The sequence below is a fragment of the Chelonoidis abingdonii genome, chromosome 14 (assembly GCF_003597395.2).
Source record: "Chelonoidis abingdonii isolate Lonesome George chromosome 14, CheloAbing_2.0, whole genome shotgun sequence".
NCBI lineage: Eukaryota > Metazoa > Chordata > Testudines > Testudinidae > Chelonoidis > Chelonoidis abingdonii.
Genome location: NC_133782.1, coordinates 15643716 through 15666053, shown reverse-complemented (window position 1 = coordinate 15666053; position 22338 = coordinate 15643716). Strand labels below are relative to the sequence as shown.

The window sequence follows — 22338 nt, the reverse complement described above, 5'->3', positions numbered from 1 at the left end:
TAAAAATGAATATTAGAAATTATCCTGATAAATTACCTTGATTCAAACTGTACGAAACGTGCCAATAATTTGATCTGAGATTTCTGAGGCACAGGAGGTTCATGTGTCTTATAAGCCAGGTCAAAGACTAGTCACTGCCTTTTACAGTAATTCCATATAATTATCATCTTAGTGGCCCAAATGAAACATGATACAAATATGCCAGATCTAATCTCAGCCTGTTTTTAGATTACCTGATGGCCATGTAAATGCATTAGATTTTTGCATTTTCTGTGAAGAACAGGAAAGTTATCTGCAAAGAAATTCTGAACGTTACAGCTTTGCTTCAGCCACAAAGGAGATGAAACTTTTTTCTCATAAAATGGCCATACTTTACAGTCAGTTCCTTTTTATCTGTCAGATATCTTTAGATTTCCTTTAAATTCATTGTGAAAGCCTTTGGCTCCTATTTAAACACAGTGCAGAGATTTAAAAAACTCATCATAGTATTAAAGGAATAAAAATGCTCTTTCAAGAATAATCTGGTTTTGAGATTCAGAAATGTCTTTGCAGTTAGATTTCAGTTGGCTATATATAGAACAGAAATGTATTACTTGGCTCCCTAAGATGGTGCAGCCACGTATTATATGCTTGATCCTACCATTCAGTACCTGAAATATGTTATACCCTCTATCTTGGAAAACTATCCTTTGAATATGTGAGCACATCAATGTCCTATGGTACAGACTCAGATATATCAGGAGGAAGAAGCCAAGCCGCAGCAAGCTACACTGGTAAAAAATACAGAGGGACTTCTTAGTTATGTAAACAACAGAATGAAAGATACATTCTGGGATCTAGAAAGAGGTACTCAGCTCCTACTGATTGAATTACTCCTAATGTATTCATCTGTTACAAAATTCCACTCCCTGATTTAAAGAATAGACTTGAACTCCTCCTGGACCCATTCCTACTTCTCCTCTCCATTAGCTGTGTGTTTCCTCTCTCTCCCACCAACCCTCACATAACCGGCTAGGTTGTTAATGTCATTTAATTGAGCAAACTCTTGAAACACATTAGATATTTAAAAGTAAATGGTAATTCTGTCTCCCATACCCAATCTCGATCCCAGTTTAAATGGACTCAAAACCCATCCAACCAACAAGATCTTTCCAGGAATCTCACATATCATCTAGAAAGCTGATGCAAAACAGAATCTAAATACATTGCGCTGCAATGAAGTAATATTTGCACTTGTGGCTAGAGCCTGGCTCCACCTAGATTAATATCAAAACTCCCATCGAGTTCAGGGGGCCTGGATTTGATCCAGGATGTTCTGAATACCCTCTAGCTGTCATACTTCAATTGGGCTACTTTGCAAAGTATAGAACAAAGAAGAGAAAATGGCTATTGTGCTACTGTACCCCGAATTCTTAACGGGAAGCTGGGCAGGTCTGTGAGAGTAGAGTGAAAAAATACAATACGTGTCTGTTCCTTTCAAACTCAAAAATCTCCTGTGTGCAGAATGCATCACAACTATTGAGGGAAAATTCTAGACAGCTCAGTAATTTGCTCACATCACTGATTATTATGACCCTAGAAATCCAGAGTGGATTTTGCATATTTCTATTATTGTCAGTGTCCCTCCTGACAAGGAAGTTGGGCCTCAACTCTTTTATAATAATTCACCTTTAAATGTGTCACTAAAAAGTGTTACCTCGTGGTTAGAGCACAAGACTAGCTGCTAGCACGCCTACGCGTGGTTCTCAGCTTTGCCACTAACTTGTCATGTAGCTTTGGCCCAGTCACAGAGGCCAACATGCTCCAAACTGTCCACTAAGGGTCTGATTTTCTAAGGTACTGAGGTGCCTAAAGATGCAGACCAGTACCTAACTGGGTTTTCAGAATTGCCTAAGCAGGTTAGATGCCTAACTCCTGGAGCCACCTCTCTGCATTTTTAAGCACCTAAATACATTTGAGAATTTGGCCTTAAGTGTCTAAGTCTTTAGATGTCCACCTTGAAGTACTCAGGGCAGTTTGCATAAACTTCAGTCAAGTTACACCTCTACCCCGATATAACGTGACCCGATATAACACGAATTCGGATATAACGCGGTAAAGCAGTGCTCCAGGGGGTGGGGCTGCGCACTCTGGCGGATCTAAGCATGTTCGATATAACATGGTTTCACCTATAACGCAGTAAGATTTTTTTGGCTCCCGAGGACAGCGTTATATCAGGGTAGAAGTGTATTAGTGCTCGGTACCTCTGAGAAGCAGGCCTTAGATGTTTCAGTTTGGACATCCAAAAATTGAGGCAACTCAGATTAGATAACATGTCTGAAAACTTGAACCTTAACAGCTCTGTCTCTGCATTTATTCATCTTTGAGATCCTCAGACAAAAGTTACTACCCAGAAATGCAGAATACTACCATAAACAGCAAACAGTCTGGGCCAGGAAAGTGGTCCTTAAAGGCATTTTCTTCTCAATGAAGTAAGGAAAAAATGAATGTTTAAAGAGAGAACAAATGGAGCTGTTTGCATTGGTCCCAGCCTCCATTCCTATAACTGTGTGCATAGTTGTTGGGTTCCTTTACTGTTTTGCCATACTTCACGTCAGGCAAATAGTTACAGCCTTGTAAATCAGTAATAAGTCACACCTGAGTTTGTAAGTGACCGGTTAAGTCATTATACTTTTGTGGCCAGAGGGCTTTCACACAGTTAAACTGGTTATTTAATTCTGTGGAAACCAGTTTATTAAGATCCCACAATAAGAGGACTGAAATCTCAAGTACAAACAGCAAATGGGGGAGAGATGTTATTTATAAAGCCCAAAGTCTCCACTGGGAAAAGATAGCTAATATGATAGCACATTATGGATAGCACATAAAGATAGCACATTATGGAGAGTGAGGTGTCAAGAGTTTTAAATAATGATAAAGGGTTATCTGTGGTGGTTTCAGTTATTGAAATGTTTTCCTTTTTTAAGACTGCTGGATGTCAGTGAATTAAGGATTCTAGATTGCTTCTCGATGAACTGGGAATAACTGGTGCTGCAGTGTTTGTAGGACGCACACATTAACTTGTCACTTAACTTTTCTCAGCAAGGGAAGGTTTGTTGATTTGCAATTGCAAAGCAATTTTTGCTTCAGAAGTGTGATTTCCTGTTTGCTTGATGGATTACAGTATTTTATCATTGGTTTCTCATCAGAAGATTCTAAGATAGGTGCAAACTCTGCCTACACATTGAGCTGGAGGAAGAATCTGCGTCAACTGGAAATCAAGAAAATGCACTTTCATGCAAAACTTTCACGTACTTTCCCTCCTTTCCTACAAGCCAGATCAGGTATCTTGAGCTGATCTGGAGGCTCTACCCCTCTAATGTCCAGAAAACTATCATATGGGGGCTGAATTTATGACTCCCAATCATCAGGGGATGGGGTGGATCAGCATGCCATGCCAGTCACAGGGAATATGCAACTCAACAGGTCTTTCCTAACACCCTTCTTCTGAGTGGTCTACAGCACAGCATGTACTCAAGCCTGTACACCGAAGTTCAGTATGGTACCAAATACCATCATTGATGTTCCAATCCATGAGTCAGTGGAGTGAGGTACTAATCAGTGTGAGTAAGACTCTATACCACAATCAGGCCCTATATAATCAAGGAGCAAGACTCCTTAATCACATCAAACCTCTAGATGTCATGCAAAGAATGAGGAGCATAAATATTCCATTTATAGTGCTTGATTGTTTGTCTGTTCAATCGTTATATAAGTTAGGAAGACCTACATGATGGACCGAAAAGGGATTTGAAATCTTCATGTGGGAGTTCTGGAAGTGTAAATTGTATATTCAAAAAATATATATTGCCAGTGGAAACCTGAATTGGATTTGGTGTGATGTGGAAGTCCAGCACCTCCTTACGGATTTGATTTGTATTAGCTAATAGCAAAGTTTAAAAAAACTTTTATTTCTGTTTGCATGTATTTAGATTTGACTTTCATTGTGCAATTGTTTGATGCCAGGGTGTTTTAGCTGAAATTGTAAGAGAAAGGACATGTGTTTGAGTCATGAAAATGGAGTTTAGTTTTAGTTAACATGTGATGAGATCAAGTGAAATATTCCAAGTAGTACACTTGCTTGCTTAATAAATATGTACAAACGTATACACAAGTGGGGGAAGAAGCTGATTTCCTTAAACCAGAATGGATGGTTAAAGCAATACAGAAGTGTTTCAGCAAATGGACTGAAGCCAAAGAAAGGACATAAAACACAGGCCAGCAATCTCCTTTTGGTCACTCCTATTTTAGGCTGATGTAACCCCATTGCACTGGTGTAAACTGGAGTAATGCAGTGGGGAATCATGCTTACACTTGTGGATACTCTGAGCCCTATCAGCTTGTTAAATAAATGTTGAGATAAGCTGTGCTGTTCACTATTAACAAATCTTACTTTTAAATTCAAAACAGCAAAACCAAAATGGATTCAGTGATAAATTTTTGCTACTGTAATGTACACCTCTTGTGTTAAGTGCTAAGGCAAGTCCAGTAGTTACCACAATTCCTCTAAAATAGCAGGAACTGGAAGGAAAAGCACACATACTAAACCACTATAGTTTACTTGTCATTCTGCAGATTCATACAGTCCTAGACTTAACCTATCTCGTAGGAGGTAATAGTAGCTATTTAATGAAGCATTTTAAAACCAAGAAGGAAAAATGGACTGGGAAAAGAGCACTTTTGATTGAAAATAATTATGGCATAGGAATTAAAAAAGGTAGCAACTGCATGTTCATGACTAACAGTAAGAAATTAGAATCCACTGCTTATTTCTTCTAAGTGCTGTTACTTATTAACTTTTCTGCTACAAACAAATTATTAGAACATATATTTTATTGGCTGGGAAACAAAACAATTATTTTTAGACAGTTTTTTTTTAAATAGATGTACAGGCAATAACCTAATCTGTCCTGGCCCCTGCGGTCCCAAAGCATTTCTGGTGATTTCCACTTAGTCACATAACTACTTACTGGGCCACATTCTGCCACCCTTACTTGTGCTGAGTTATCCTTTATTCTGTAAGAAGCCCTACTGAAATCAGTGGTCCTGTGATGACAAACCAACGTTCTCCAAAAGCATATCTGCAGTAAAGCTTGATGTCGATTCTTTGGTTTCACAGTTCAATGAACTGCCCCGTTGCACATAAGGAGCATGTAAACATTATGGGCTAAATTTTCATACAAACTAGGCATACAATTAGCTTTCTGCATGTCGTTTTTCAGTTTTCACAAGCAATCTTAGTGATAGCTTGTGCAAATGAGGTATGCATTTTGCTCGTACAATAGCACACCATGGGCTAGGGTTTTCAAAGGGTTTAAGAGAATTAGGCATTCGGCTCTCCATGAAAATCAGTGGAAGTTAGGCACTTAACTTCCTTAGCCATCCCTTGAAAATCTCAGCCTTAAATTGTATGAAATCTGTTCTTGTGTATATATCCCACTCCCATTACAACCCCATCCCCTCCAAAAGATGAACATTTTGAGCTTTAGGCTACTAATATTAGGAAGAGAGTTATGATCCATAATAGAACCTTGTTGTGAAGTTACCATGTATAGTGCACATGCAGGTATTATAATATATGACATACCCAGAGGATATATTTATTGTAGAAGCTTGCTAAAACCCACCCAACTACACTGTAATTACAAGAAAAAAACTAAAGACTACAGGAAACCAGCACTACATCTGTATTTGCATCTCATCTAAATAAGGTCTGAAACCTTTTACCAGCAAATAGTCTGAGATGATAAGAAAAATTTACATCCATCATCCAAAGAGTCAAAACTTTCAGTATGAGTAAATTGTGCTAGTGAGAAAACTTTTGTTTTAAGTAAGAAAAAAAGGTGCCAATTACCAGAAACTACATTGAACTCTTCATTGTACAATAGCAGACAGATCATTTTATTTTTGGTAAGGGGAAGGCGGGCTCAAGCGTATAAGGTTGGGTAATTCCCAACCTCATAATAGTAGCAATAATTTAAACCAATGGGGCCCTGAGACTATTTTTAAAATCTGGGCTCAATGCTTTGGGGACATCTCCAGATTCTAGGTCAAGACTTTGGAACAACTAAAGAAGAGACTGCTCCAGAGAATCCGTCTCAGGTTTTAATGAGCCATTCCAAATTGTACAACTATACAGGACTTTGTGCTATGTGTATATGCATGTAGTACAGGCAAGACCAATAAAACTGTATTCATCATAGAATCTCAGAGGCATGACTTAAGAAGCGTCCAGTAATTGTCAACTGTATGACAATCTACAGCTCTATGCACTTGTGTACATGGCCAGCCTGTGACCCTGCATTTCTAACTTGTATCGAATATATTCAAATTTATGTTTGTTTTTACAAGAAGCATATTGCCCATCCACAGCTATGATTCTGGGTGAGTTCCAACCCAATCAGTACAGGTTTTGGAACTCTATAGTAATAAAACACCCTCCTCTCTAAAATCAAAGCACTTGATAATGTCTGACATGACCTCATTGGAGAATGGAGTACATCCAAAGACAATTGTCTATTATATGTATAGTCATAGAATCAGAGAGGTGTAGGGCTGGCGGGGACGCAAAAGATCATCTAGTCCATCCTCCCATGCTGATGCAGGACCAAGTATGCCTTGACTGATGTTTGTCCAACATGTTCTTAAAAACCTCCAATGATGGGGAATTCAAGGTCTGTTATCAGGTTCCCCCCCATGCTTCTTTTCTCAAGACTAAACATATCCAGTTTTTTAACCTTTCCTCATAGGTTGGATTTTCTAAACCTCTTATCCTTTTTGTTCCTGTCCTCTGGACTCTCAACAATTTGTCCACATCTTTCTTAAAGTAAAGGTACCCAAAACAGGATACAGTACTCCAGCTCAGGCTTCAACAGTGCTGAGTAGAATGGAACAATTACCTGCCATGCCATACATACAACACTACTGTTAATACACACGAGAAAAATATTATCCTTTTTTTCCCAACTGCACACATTGTTCACTCATATTCAATTTGTGATCCACTATAACCCCAGATCCTTTTATGCAGTACTCCGACCTAGCAGTTATTCCTCTTTTTGTATTGCTACAGTTAATTTTTCCTTCCTAAGCGAAGCACTGTGCGCATGTCTTTAATGAATTTCATCTTGCTGATTTCAGACCAATTCTCTAATTTATCTAGGTCATTTTTTAATTCTAATCTTGTCCTTCAGAGTACTTGCAACCTCTCCCATCTTGCTGTCATCCTCAGATGTTATAAGCAGGATCATCATTTACTATTGGCAAGGAGGTGGGGGGGCAGTTCCTCCCAACCTTGGTTTGTCCCCTCCCCACTTTTCATAGGTCTATAGGCTCCACTTTTTGTCCTCTTCTCCCACCTCCAGAATTTGCAAGATAAAATAAAATCACATGTAATATTCTAAATGGTCACAACTTGGCCTTCCCCCAGAATTTTTCTAAAATGATGTCCCTGTTTATAAGCATTTTCTCCACTCCATTATTCAAGGCACTGAGGAAAGTACTGAATTGTACCAAACCCAGGACAAATTCCTAGGGTACTCAACTAGATGTGACCTCTCTCTTTGATGGGGAACTATTAATAACTATTCTTTGAGTATAGTTTTTCAACCAGTTGTGCACCCACTTTATAGTAATTCCATATAGACATCATTTCCCTAGTTTGCTTATGAGAATGTCATGTGGGCCAGTGACAAAAGCTTTACTAAAATCAAGATAAGTCACGTCTACTGCTTCCCCTCTATCCACTAGGCCAGTAACCCTGTCAAAGAAGGAAATTAGGTTGGTTTGGCATGATTTGTTCTTGACAAATCCATGCTGGGTATTACTTATCACCCTATTATCTTGTAGGTGCTTACAAATTGATTGTTTAATAATTTGTTCCAGTCGACTGTGCTTCTGCAGGGAAGGCAGGTTAGATGGGAATAATGTTTGTTTTGTAGAGTGGGGAACTAACTGAAGACAGAACTATAAAAAATGTTCATAGTGAATCCTGAGACTGTACCAAAGTTACCATTGCCCTTTCAAAGTTCCCTTATGGGGACAGCAAGATTCCTTTCCAAACCAAGAAGTCTAAAGTTCTTCCTGGTGTAAATACTCAAAAGACAAATACATCCACTTCAACAACACATTAGTAACATTTTGGATCTTCATCTTTTTTGCAATGACTAAATAAATAAATGAACCAATTTAACAAATGTTTTGTGTTTGTAAAGGAATCTTGTTTCTGTTCATATAAATTGATACTCCGAGGCTCAGAAGCATGTGGCTTTCCCCCCTACGACCATAACCAATATTAGTCACCAATTAGGATTTCCCAACTTCCGAGTTCTTTTGTAAACAAATATCCACTGGGCACATTGGAACAGATTTTGCAAAAATTATAGCTATGCAATTTCATGCTTAATATGTGCACCCCATCCACAGCTGTATGAGAAACTCAAGCAACTGCACATACAAATATAGTTATTTCGAATCACCTAGTTTGCACATGCTGTTGTAGTAATTGTGAACACAAATAAGAAGCACAAATTAGTACCTATGGGGTATGATACTACAAGTTGCTGAGTGCTGTCTGCCAGGTACTAAGGACCAGATCCTCAAAAGTATTTAGGCACCTAACTCCATTTGATTTCTGGCCATGTCGTTGATTTCAATGGGAGTTAGGTGCCTAAGTCATTTCAACTCCTAATGTGTGATGGGCACTTATCTGGATCAGGCCCTCAAAGTTTTTCAAAGTCTGGCTCATACTATATCTCTTGCTCTGTATAATCAGACAAACACATCACTCAATACGCAACAACAATGAAAGTGCTACTCTAACAGTTTGTAAGAGTCATTACAAACAGTGGATAAACAGAGGTGTGAAGGGTTGGCAATAATGAGTGCAGGTACACAGACCTGGCTAATTAATCATGAGGTGATGTTTCCTCCTCATGGTTTCAATGCAACAGCACCTTGATGAAGGCTATTGATGTAATGTTGCTGTGTTGTGTCATGATAATGCAGTCCTCACAACGAGGCAGTGCTGCTTTGTGATGTGGCAAGGCATGGCCTGAACATGTCAGTTTGTTCTTGAGGATTTGGACCTGTGCTATGAAAACTGATCTGATAGGTGACTACTACCGGTATGCATAGTCCAGGGCTAGTGCAGAGGGGAAGGATGCCAAAATCAATCAGAAGACCAGCTGTAAATTCTAAATACCAAGCTCCCATAATTTTTGTGATTGCAGATGACTTGGCTGTGTAATGCACCACACACGTAGGCATCTGTCAGCAGCTGGATGCAGGCTCAAATGGTATTCTACAGGATAGCATGCTTCCCTGGCATCTATTTGCAGCCAGTAGTAAAATCCTCTGGGATGGAATTACCTGCCTGGTCATGTGATCGCTTATTTGGGCCAGCAGCAAGAAAACAGGAAGGTGTCCAGTCATGGAGAGAAAAGATTCAGGAATGACAAAAATGCTAATTTACAAGGAATAAAAATGAAGGGGATTCTTTGCTGGGGAAAGGTGCCAGATTGATGCCACTAGAGACTGTCTCCACTGAGGCCCTGATTCAGCACTTCACCCCTATTCAGTAAAGCCCTTAAGTGTGTGCTTAAGTCCTGCTGTCTTCAAGATAAGCACATGCTTAAGTGTTTTGATGAAGGAGAACAGCTTTCAGTATGTGCCTAAATGCTGTGCTGAACTGGAGCTTTAGTGTGCAAAGAGTGGGCACCAGCAATGAAGGCTTTCCCCCATTGCACTGCAAGTCTCCTGGCTTCAAGAGTGAGTAGGTCAGTCTCTGTGGCCAATTCAGCGATCAGCCGCTCAGCAAGGGAGCGGATGGCTGCCAGTTAGCTTTAGTTAGATTCTTTGGGACAAGGGCTGTCTCCTATTCTGTGTTTGTGCAGCAAAACGAGGGCCCATTCTTGGTTGGGCCATAGGCACTACTGTAATAATAATAGTGCAGTGTTTATTTTGGATGTAATAATCACTTTTTAACGGTCATCAGCTGGCAATGACTGCTGGTCACTGCTGCCCCTGGTCTGCCTCGGAATTGCTGACCTGCCTACGAAAGGCTCCACATGCTGTCAGCACCAGGTTTTGAAGACATCAACTCCCATCCCTTCCCGCCCTCGAATGCCTATTTTCATATCAAAAGTTACAGTGCAAACTTTTTTAGGTGGATACATTTCCACACCCATAAATGTTAGCTACAATAATCTCCAGATTGTTTATCTAGTGCCCCCAGTGCACAAAGCAATCTGGGGGTGTCACTGTGTGGGGGCAGCATCAGCAGCGGGTCAAGGAGTAACATGAGAGAGTTCTTTTTTTTTTTTAAATGTCATTTGCATCCAGCTGTTGATATTTTGGAAAACTGCTGGGCTTTGTTTTCCTCTTCCAGCTGTAAAATCCTAGGCAGCCAATGGCCCTACTTAAAGCAATAGCCTGTGAAATCTTGTGTCCTGCCTTGCTACATTCTTCTGTTAAGACTCTCTTAGTCTGCATTGCTTCTTTCCCTTCAAAAACTGACTTCAAAACAAGACTGGACAAAACTCTAGACAAGGTATTGAAGGAAAAAAATCATACATTGCAGTCTAGAGGATGGACTGGATGATACAGAACAGGGGTAGGCAACCTATGGCACGTGTGCCGAAAGTGGCACATGAGCTGATTTTCAGTGGCACTCACACTGGCCGGGTCTTGGCCACTGGTCCGGGGGGCTCTGCATTTTAACTTAATTTTAAATGAAGCTTCTTAAACATTTTAAAAACCTTATTTACTTTACATACAACAATAGTTTAGTTATGTATTACAGACTTATAGAAAGAGACCTTCTAAAAATGTTAAAATGTATTACTGGCACGCAAAACCTTAAATTAGAGTGAATAAATGAAGACTCGGCACACCACTTCTGAAAGGTTGCCAACCCCTGATGTAGAAGGTCTTTTCTGTCTCCAGATTCTATGAGAAAGGGGACCCTGACCAGCACAGGGGATGTTACCTTGTTTATAATCATCATTTTCAGAGTGAAATAAAAACATTGATAGGTGAAGCAGTTCTAGGTAGGATGTGCTCACTGCCAAGTTTGTAAAATCATGTGGAGGACACACTTCCAACCACAACCACCATCAACCCCAGCCCAAACTTTAGTTAAAGGGCAAGGACTGTTATAAAGGGCAGCATAATGTGGGTACTGTCAAAATACAACTATGAAGAATTAATGAAATGGCAAAGTACCATGGCATAGCTTTATGCTTCCAGAGGTAAAGCAGTAATGACGTCACAGGCCATACAAAATATGGTGGGATTTTCCACATTGTCCAGTAAGTAGGTATAGGAACCTAAAACTAGACAAAGACTTCATTTCTTTTGTGATTCTCCCATCAAGTAGCTGAACTCATATACCCTGATTTTTACACATACAACTGTAAGTGCATTTGCACACCTGCTTTGTATACTTAAGTACCACGATTGTACACACAATTGATCTTTTATATTGAATTGCAGTGTTAATACAAAGAATGACTTTGTAAGAGATTTGATTGCCTCATTGGCACTTAGAGATTTCTACATACACCCAATGCTGAGCAGCAGTGGAACAGCCCTTGGAGATATACATATATTGAGAAAGTTATGTTAATTGATCAGAGTATTGGCTGTGGCAGGGTGCGTCAGGGCAGGGGATGATTTATGTGGGGTGTCAGGGAAGTATTCACAGAAGGGCTTTGGCAATTGGAAGCGGGAAACTCATTCTGTGGTGGGCTCACTAGCTTTGCGGGGAAGACAGGGTGAGAACATATGACAAGTCTGGTTGGAGATCTTTAAGGTGCATAGCTGTTTAGCCAGTCTGTTGTCACTTGCACTGGGTCAGATCGCTGGTTTACAAACACCAGCACCTATTTTGTAAAACCAACACCAAGTACTTGGAAACAGGGATATTTCATTTTCGGGGACTCATTTTCACCCTGTGCTCTTGGATTGCCGCAATGTATAACCACATGTTGGTAGTGAGTAAAAGAGACAATAGAGATCTAGCTACCCCACATATAGAAAAATACAAGGTAAAGTGGGTACAGAAAAACCCTCTTGAGGTGATATCTAGCTATTTCTATACGTTATACAAAGCAGAGAAGAAGAACATCCTGGCTGAACATAAATTCTGTTAGCCCTGAGTTTAGCTTATGATGCTTTACAGGACATTTGTGAGGGAAAAAAGGTAATTATAGATGTATATGGTGCAGGATGCTTATAAGGTCCCTAAACCAGTGATAAAAGGAGGTATTTTATTTCCCTTTTATTTGGAATAAAAAATAACTAAAAAGCCCCATCCTCTATTTACCAGAGTGAAAAACCCCAACCCTTTGAGAACAGGGATGGTTAAAAATGCCTCATTGATTTCATGTTTTCCATCCCCCAGAATTAGAACCTTGCAGTGTGCCTTTTACCACAGCTGAACTCTGTGCAGGCATATAGGGGGAGGAGGAAGAAGGGGATGTGAAGTTTGCTGTGCAGTCCAGAAGATGAAAACACTACTGTTGTTTATAGAGGGAAACCCAGGTTGTCAGCCCAAATGAATTCCTTTGCTAATCCTTGCAGGCTTCATGTTTTCCACCAGCCCTGGCCACTGTAAAGACTATCTTTAGGAGGCACAGTGTGTTTGGAAAGGAGCAGCTGGAAAGAGGAGGACGTTAATGCCAGCTTGGCAGGCTTTTTGGTATGGAAAAAAAGGAATGCTCTCTTGGGTCCCCCAACAAAATTAAAGCATATTCGTCCAGAGCAAAGTGATGCCAAGCACAACAAACAAAAACGGCTTTCCCCAAGCCTCCTGGGCAGCATCCCTCCAAGGTTTCACAATGGTTTCCATAGAACTTGTTTTGCTATCATAACAAATTCAATCTATCCAGGCACTATGGCGCGCACTGTGTTCTGAAGACAAGAAAATTAATTTCCTGGCTTGTTGGCCTGCCAAGGCATTTTTGTCTAGGTGCCACAGACAGGGACTCCCCAGATAACTGGTGCATCTGCCTTTCAGCAAACTGTAGAATTCAGCTTTTTAAAACTCTCTCACAATCTTTTAGTCTAAATACAGAGGAAAGACAAGTTAACTCTGCTGCAAGGGCTGAGGGGAGATGCTTTCCTTGGTTGAGAACTCCAACGCCTTGGCCTCAGATCATCCCAATTAAACCAAGCCAGCTTGTGTGCAGTGTGTCTGTGTGCAGCAACATACGTTTCCTGTAATAAACCAGCCTTCTACTGCATGTATCTCTCATTGCGTACATAAAGGAAATGAATGTCTCGCTCTACTCACCACAATATTGTTGAAATGCTAGTAAATATTGTGGCCTAGTTGCAATTAAAGACTTGATTATTTGCACTGCTGAGCTGGGGTACTTTCTCTGAATGCACGCGAGTATAAGCAGTTTAGTGGAATGTAACACACAGGGGAAACCCTCTTTGTGCATTTTAGCTGAAAGAGTCACGTTCCTCAAAGGTTTTAAATAGCCAAGACATTTTCCTAAGTGTCAGACAAAATGGGGAAGCTGAAAGAACTGATTCAAACCAAGCCATTTGATTGGAACCACCAGGCCCAGACCCTCAAAGTTATTTAGTCTCCTAACTTCTGCTGAAATCCATGTACGTTAGGAGGCTAAATAACATTGAGGGTTTGTGCCCCAGAGTTTTGGGAAACTCTAGGTCTTGATCTCAACTATATGGGTAGCACCTAACTCTAGTTCAGAAATTCTGTTCAGAGAAGTCTGAATACGTATTTGAACTATCCAGACCTTATTGAAAAGTGCTGTAGAATTTAATAGGGATAAAAGAAATAGAGCTTATGCTAAAAATAACAGAATTTAATGGAGAATGAGAGCCTTTGATAGGTTCTTATTTTAACACCACCCTCTCTAACTGTATGGCCAGAGTATAAATATTAAATCTGATAGGATGATTAAAAAAAAAAAGACAGACAGACAAAACAACACCCCAAACACTATAGGAAGTTTTCTTTAACAAAATAAGTAATTAAGCTTTTGAGTTTTCCCATGGGGGTAGACCTCTAGCATATCCAGCACTGAACTGGGCATTTCATAAGACCAGGCAGTCCTGTGTGACAGCTGGTCAGATATGCCTGCTGGTCAGGATGGTAATATCATGAGACAGGTTCTCTGGTGATAACATGGCACATCCACCCTCAGAAAGTGTAGATGCACTGGGGTGTGTGTGTGTTTGTGGAACTGAAAAAACAAACAAACAAAAACATGTTCTTTTCTGATTTGGCCTGCATCTGAGTGAGGAATCAGGTCACTTCTTATTTTAGCCACACAAATTTTCTCACCCCCTACTTTGCAGTCTCACCTATACCTGGAATGGATAGGGCTAATGCAAAACATTATTTCTATAACTATTTCATTGCAAAAGACCTGCCTGGAGATATTTTCCAATGTCACAAGGGAACATGTTCTAGTCTGATAATTATTTACTTGCACAAATACTGGACCAAATTTTCAACGATGGGTGCCTTGTAGCATCACTTGCTTTTTTGTGTGGCAGCCCTTATTGTTATAAATGACAGCTGTGTGCCTCTGAAGGCTATCTGGAAATGAAGGTGTTCATACAACATCTATGGGCAGATTGGGTGCAAAGGCAAATGTTGAGCATGTTACTTACGTCATCTACATTTGAAAATTTGGCTCATTTTGGAGCTTTTTAATGTATCCAAATAAACAGACTTGTCAGTCTCGTGTCTTCCTCTAGGACTTCTCTTTCAATTAGCGCCAAACAGAGGGATCCAAATGGCTACAAATGCTCAGAACTAGCCCTAGGCATTATTTGGTGCTATTTAAAATGAGACATTCGTGGCACCAGACAGCTTCCTTTCCAGGGGGCCTGTACTGCTGTGGCTGAGTCTAGTAAAGGCTGCCCAGGAAAGTGGAGTTCTTGTGAAATAACCAGTGCTATTATTGCCCATAATGACCAGATATTTAACCCAGGGAAGTTTTGAATGCCATAACTCTTCTACCACTGGCTCCTGGCTCATCCTTCTGGAGTGTCTCCCCTTCAGTTAGTCATGCTCACGCTTTCAAAAGAAGCTTAGAAACCACCTAAATAAACCAGCACAGATCGAGACATTGCAAATGTCATAAGAGTTATTCATATGTCTTACTATTTGTCCTACATTCGATTCAATTCATTCATGGATGATGAAGTCATTTTATCATTTTTTTAAAAAAAACAACCCAAACCTAACCACGCTTTGGGAATCTTTGACTAGATTACGCTGGTAGCAATGATCAAAGGGCGTGATTACAAGTTTATACTCCTCCCCTCTCCCCATTTCATTGCTTTTCTTTCTCTGGTCCAAATTAATTTGTGCATATTAAATACAAAATTCATGGATCTTCATGCTAATTCAGGACTAGTCCAAGATAAACATTATAAATAGGTTTAGGTTGTCACAGATATACAATTAACTTTCAAGTAATTTGGATTTTTCAGTAGGGCTTCAACCCAGTCTTCCCTGGTGCACGCACGATTTTCCATTCATACAAACTGTTTGCACTTTGATCTGCTAATAGCTGCTAATGTGCTCCAGTAGAATTGGCATGTGAAAATCACGTGTGTATACAGTTATCTGTGCTTCAAAGTGTATATGCAAGTGTACACAAAGGCAAATGTGCCCATGGGCTGGTGGAGACTGCAAACTACAAATCTTTGCATTTTGCTTTGAGGCAGTTTGCTAGTATATTACATATAGGGCAAATTCTGCCCTCAATAGCAAACATAAAGCACCCTTTAACATGCATGGGTGAAATCCTGGATCTGTTGAAGTCAATGACAAAACGTTCATCAACTTCAATTTGGCCAGGATTTTGCCCCATAGGAATTGTGTGTATGTAGCTGAAAACAGAATTTGGCCCATGCTTTCAAACTGGCATAGAGTTTCATAATTAAAAGTCTGTACTGGGCCATAGCTTAGGGGACTGGGTGGTTTAGAGGACTTTTCCTGTGAGATGGAGACTATTTGGACAGATACTTGGTGTACATTAGCATAGCACTGTATTGCTAGTGGAATTCCTAGGACAGACTTCAGTGGAGTTATGCTGATTTATACCAGCTGAGGATATGTCCCTTGTATGACTAAAGTAAACCACTGGTTAAAACCCAGCCCAAGGCCGGGATAACAAAGTTTTTTCTATCTGACCTCTGGAAGACACAGAACAGAGACCACAGACTTAATATGGCTAAGACTATAACAAGGATCAGAAATGAACCATTAGCTAGAATGGGCAGGGATGGTGTCCCTAGTCTCTGTTTGCCAGATGGTGGGAATGGGTGACAGGGAATGGACCACTTGATGATTATCTGTTCTGTTCATTCCTTCTGGGGCACCTGGCATTGGCCACTGTCAGAAGACAGGATACTGGGCTAGCTGGACCTTTGGTCTGACCCCAGTATGGTCAATCTTATGTACCAGAGAGACTGTAGTATGTGTATTAGAGGCGGGCACACACACCAGAATTTGTTTTTGATTTTGAATGCCCCCAAAGATGTATTGGGGAAGGGGGTTAGTTGCGAACCCTTCTAGAGATGGGATCCATCTGTGAAATTTGCATCTGGATTTACCCAGATTTCAACACTTGCAAAATTGGGGTTTGGACTGTTGATTCTGACACATCACCATGATATATATATTTTAGGTTACCTGTTACCTTCCCCTTATTTCTTCTTTGTTAATCTTAAAAATAATATATTATAAAATGAGAAAAAAGGAGTATGAAAGTCAGCAGCCTGCTACATATTATTGCAATGTAGATCACCAGGGTAAGGATGTTCAGTCATTTTCAGTCATTTTCTCCCCCTCTCTGACTGCTGCTGGGTTGGCCGAAGATGTGCTGCTTGCTTTTTCAAATCACTGAAGCCAGGGATGTAAAAGACCTTTCAGGTCATCAATGCAAAATTTTCCCTACAGTGTTTCTTCTAGTATACTTGTCCAGTCTGGTTTTAAAGTTTCTCTAGTAAACATACAGCATCGAAATTAGAGCATAAAAATGTCTCGGAACTGGTGAGTAAGCAGTCCTATAAAACGATCTGTGAGAGTAAGCTCATAGCAGCTTCTGCTATGGGCAGAAAAAGGGCTCTCACCCTGGGGAGCTTGCTTAAGAAAACCGACTTACAAATGGATGGAAAATTCAGATGATTCATCACCAGTTTTTTTTTTTTGTTTTTTGTTTTAAGCAGAGTGGTCAGTAAAAAAAAAATTTTTATGTGAAACAAATTATGATGATCAGGTGGAAGAAAACTATATTTTAAATGTCTCATCCATAAGGCTTCATTTGTATTAGAGAAAAGACCCATTTTGCCAACGCTTTAAGAATTAACTATCATGCCCCAAATAATCATGAGATTGGCTACAAATCATGCAATTTAAAAAGTAATAGTCGGGGTTGTTTTTATTTGCCTCTTGGTTTCTGAACCTTTGCAGTTTATGTTTCCAAGTTTTGTTCCACAACTACAAAGGCTTGAAACTTACTTAAAACAAACAAACAAACAAACAAAAAAGCCAAATAAAAGCTGATCATCTGACTCTAGGCACTGCAGCCTGGAAAAACATGAAATATTGCAAAACTCATGCTAAAATGGCAAGAGCTGGCAATACAGTTGAGCTATGAATAAGGCCTTGGATACTAATTGATTATTTGGTTAAATTAACACTAAAATGCAAGGTACTGATTTCAAGGGAGTGAGAGCTGGATGTACTAGAAGAACAATTACATATATGAAAGCCTCGTGTGCTGGAGGTCATAAGGAAGAGGACAAATTCTTCATACAATTACAGCCAGTGGCTTGCATTAGCCATGTCAGAAGTACATGGCCATTAGGATCAATTTTTTCAAAAGGCAGAGATTTTGGTCCATAGGTAAGAAACATGCACAAAGCTCGTGATTATTGCCAACGTGACAATCGAAGGAGCTGTATGCCCAAATAGCTAGTGAGGCAACTAGGGAGAAATTACCCTTGTGCATCACTTAGGCTTCATTTACACTTAAAGGTGTTGGCAGTTTAGCTATGTTGGTATAGTTAAATCAGCAGTGACTTCCTAGTGTAGATGCAGTGATCTCAGTATAAAAGTACTTATACTAACATAGCTTATCTGGGTTCCCTGAATGGACACAAGCTGTGCAGATACAAGCACTTTTATACCAATATAACTGCATCTAGGGCTTAATAGCAATGTCAGGGAGAAAAAAAAATCACCCCCCTCCCATTAACTATGTGGGAAAACCTTTAAAAGTGTAGACCAAGCTTCACATCCCTTGTTAAGGGCTTACATGGTGAAGGGGGCACTATGTGGGCCAAGTGCAGAGGGCACTTTCTGGGTGCAGTGCAAAGTGATGTATTTTACCCAAGCAGCAATTTGTTCATACAGTTACCTGCTTTGCATATGCACTTATAGTAACTATGGGCATGGTCATGCATGCAGTATTTTTATCATGCATTTAATACATTTGGCCTTTGGGGAAATATTTCCGTTAAAAATAGTAACAATTTTGATTTAATTAAAAGAATCTTTGCACTAGCAACCTAGCAGCTCTCTGCATAATGAGCTATTAGGGAGGAGGAAAACTTATGATTTATTTTAACATTATGTTTACACGCGTTACATGCTGACATGTGGTACAGTCTAGTGGATAGCACAGAGAACTGGGAATTAGCACTCTTTTTGTATTTTTGCTTTTGCCAGTTTCTTGCTGTATGAGCTCGGGCAAGTCACTTAACTGCTGTGTGTCTCAGTTTATCAATCTGTGTCACACAGACAATAACACTCACCTGCCTCCCTAGCTAGTCATGTTAGGTGTAATTCATTAGTGTGTCTCTCCCTAGAGTGAAAGATGTCCCAGAAGTGAAAAGTACTGTGGTTATTGTTGTTATCCCTTTAATTTGAAAGTGGAGGTTCTATGGGAATTGAGCAAGTAAAAGTCAATATATGGCCTTTTTTGGCAAGTGTCTTCCAGCAGATGGACATCTAATGACGTTCCTATGGTCTTCTTTATAGGAGCTGGCTGCTGCCTGTGATTCAGACTGTCTATGGAATGCAATGAGTGTGAAGTAAGTGGATAACAAGTCTGGAAATGGACTTTATTGTGGTTTAGAAGCTTTCAGTTCCCAACTGCACGAACACATTCCTTTTTCAAGTTATTGTTTCCCAGGATTTCAAAATTACAATCGAAAGTTGTTTGATGCCATCTGGAAACTGACTCCTTAGTGCTGATAATCCTCATCTGGTTTAGTCTCCAAACAAACTTGTCCTCCACCAGCAAGTAGATGGGAATTTTTCTTGTCTTGGTGCACCAGTTGTCTGAGAGGCCCCACCCACAAACACAGGGAGCGTATATATACTCCTACGTGACTATCAGTTCTCCGCAGTCCGCTTGCTCTCTTAATGGACTTTGCATGTTCTTCTGAACAGGAAATGCTTTGTCAGAAACTTGCCTGTGGGCATTGTGCTGCACCAATTAAAGATTCCTGAACTCAAGAACAAAGAGATGCCAGTGGAATTATGCTTTTAATCACTCGGTTCATTTTTTTCCTTCCTCCACAGCTGATTTTGGATGTATGGCGTGTTTTTTGTTGGTTGGTTTGGTTTGGTTTGGTTTGGTTTTTTGGATAGATACCCGAGAATGCTGCTAGGGAAACATCTTCATTTTTACATATGCAGAGAGAATGTTAAGCTGCTTATGCAAAGATTCTTTGAATTCAATCAAAATATTTACTATTTTTAATTGAAATACTGCCTTAAGGGCCAAAAATTTTAGAACTGGGGTTCATACACATGTGAAAAAATGCTTATGCTTTTTTGGTCCTGTTTTGTTTCAAGCGGCCTGTGAAAAATCAGATGTGAGCCAACCACGACAATAGTAATACCTGGCACTTAGCCAAGGATTCTTGTGCATTTTATTAACATGCCTCAACTTAGCCTCACAACACCTCCTGTGAGGTAGGATAACTATTAGGATATGTTTTTACGTAAGGGTACACCAGAGCCCAGAGTGGTTAGGTGACTTGTTCATGTCCTTGGCAGAGCTGAGAATAGAATGCAGGAGTCCTGCCGCTCGTTGTTATGTTCTTTCCACTTCTTCATAATACACATTAAGCTCTTGGAGGCAGGGACCATCTTTCTGCTCTGCATTTGTACAGCCACTAGCACAATGAGGCCCAGGTCTGTGGCTGAGGCTCTTAGGCACCACCACAGTACAAATAATAATAAATAATAATAATAATAATTAATAAAATATAGGGATGCACTGGAACCAAAACATAGACTCAACTGAGACCAAGTGGATAATGCTGAGTAATAAGAGCGATAGGGCCAGCGTCAGATTGGCTAATGCATAGATTTGCTTTAATCCAGGCGAAATTGCTTGGAGAAGGTACTGGCTCTACTCGGAGTCTACTGAATCTCTGAACACACCTTCTATGAAAAGTAGTTCTAATTATAAACAGAAAGTGGCTTTTTTGATGCAAATGTTTTCTCTAATCAAACCGCAGCCCTGCAACACACAAATTCACTACCTTCTATAATGCAAGAAAATAGAAAGAGAAAAAGCCATTTTTCTCTCTCATCTATAGCTCCTTCATGATTTTCTCCAACACTCATACATGGGAAAAGACAGAGCTAAAACCAAACTGTAACTTAAGCATAGGAGACCATGTTCTGTGCAGCCTGAAGCTGAAAGAAACAGCAGGAACTCAGAGAGACAGCTACACTGAATCCAATCAAAGGGCTAGATCCTTGGCCCTGGGTAAGTTTTCTGTGCTACTCCAGTAGCGCGAAGGGGACTTTATGCTGCCTTAATCATGCAGCTAAGGCTCCCCTTGTGTGGGGGAATCCCCAGCTATCATAAAGCTGACATCGTTGGCTTTAGGCCACCTGCTCCTTTACCTGAAGCAGAGGGGGCTGGAGAGGGCAGAACTGGAGCTCAATGTGCTGTGATAATCCTGGCCCACAAAAAAGGTCCAATGAAGACTGCTTCAGATGGAATAAATTAGAGCAGCCCTACGCCCTGCAAATAACTACACGTCCTTCCTCTTCTTTCCTCCCATATATATATCCGCTCCCTCCCTAAATAAACAGATGGCCTGCTTCTTCCCCTGAAACACACCCAGGTCCTTGCACAGGAGCACAGCAGGCCCAAGCCTGCATTAGAGAAGTACAAGAAGCCTCCCCATTTGCCCCTCCGTACAGGCGCCAGCCACCAGTGATTCCCTATGCTCTGAATGTAAAAAATGTCTGGGGTCGATACAGCCACAGTATGGGCTGGCACCACGGTTGCAGTCCCATCCAGTGGGTGGCACAGCGCCTGCATCCCACCTAATGGATAATATAGCAGCTGCACTATTCGGAGGCTCCAGGAAGCACTGTGTTTTCTTGAGATACACTCCCTCCCATAGCATCTCCCTAGGCAGAGCTGCTTTGCATTAGGCGCCCAGTGGAGGTCTGTGGCTAATGGTACAACCTGGTTCATTAGTAGTAAGAGAGAAAACAAGAGATGAACACTTCAACTCCTGGACTAGTCCTGGGGACCCTGTAAGGCCTGGTAACTTTCTCAGAGTGGCCAGAAGCATGCAACAAAATCATTTGCTAAGCATCTGGTGACACTTTTGAGTCATGCTGTACAAAGATAAGTAGAATCATCCTAAAGTGTCAATAATCAGAAGAAAAATCTCATTTGGGCAACAATTACTGTGGTGTGTGGCAGAACCCACAGAGAGTAATATCCTGGTCTTAGTGAAGGTGAGTGAAAGTCCTGGGTCATTTATATGCATCTCAAAGTACAGGTTGCAATTTCAGTTCTACTGAAACATCCGCTTCAAGTGCAGTTTTTCTGTGAAATAACTTTGCTATAAAAGGGCTCCACTGAACTGCAAGCCTGATGAACTGCGGCAGTTGTGCCTACCGCCTTCCTCCCCTCTGCTCTTCTGATTACTGACACACTGAAAATAATTCAGATATATTGCAGCAGAGAGGCTATTTTGGGGTTTTGAGATGTGGTTAGATAGTTGCCATCTGAATGACAAACACATTTTCTTTGTGAAGTAAAAAAACATGTAACTTACATATTCTCAGGCTGGAAAATCAATACCACTTTGGAGAGCAGCTATGGATTTATTTACTTATTTAGGGCCAGAGTCTACCACCTTTATTTACTCCCACTGAGTCTGTCTACGGGAGTTTTGTGGCCGCTATTTCTGTAGTATTTGAGTGTCTCACAATCACCAATGTATTGATGTCAGTACCCCCTCACCAGGATACTG

The 22338-nt window shown here is 40.5% G+C and overlaps 1 protein-coding gene across 4 annotated transcripts in view; it reads right to left on the bottom strand.

Moving 5' to 3' along the window:
* NFATC2 (nuclear factor of activated T cells 2) overlaps positions 1-22338 on the bottom strand; it is a 117337-nt gene that overhangs the window by 15507 nt on the left and 79492 nt on the right. The gene's annotated exons all lie outside the window — the stretch shown is intronic.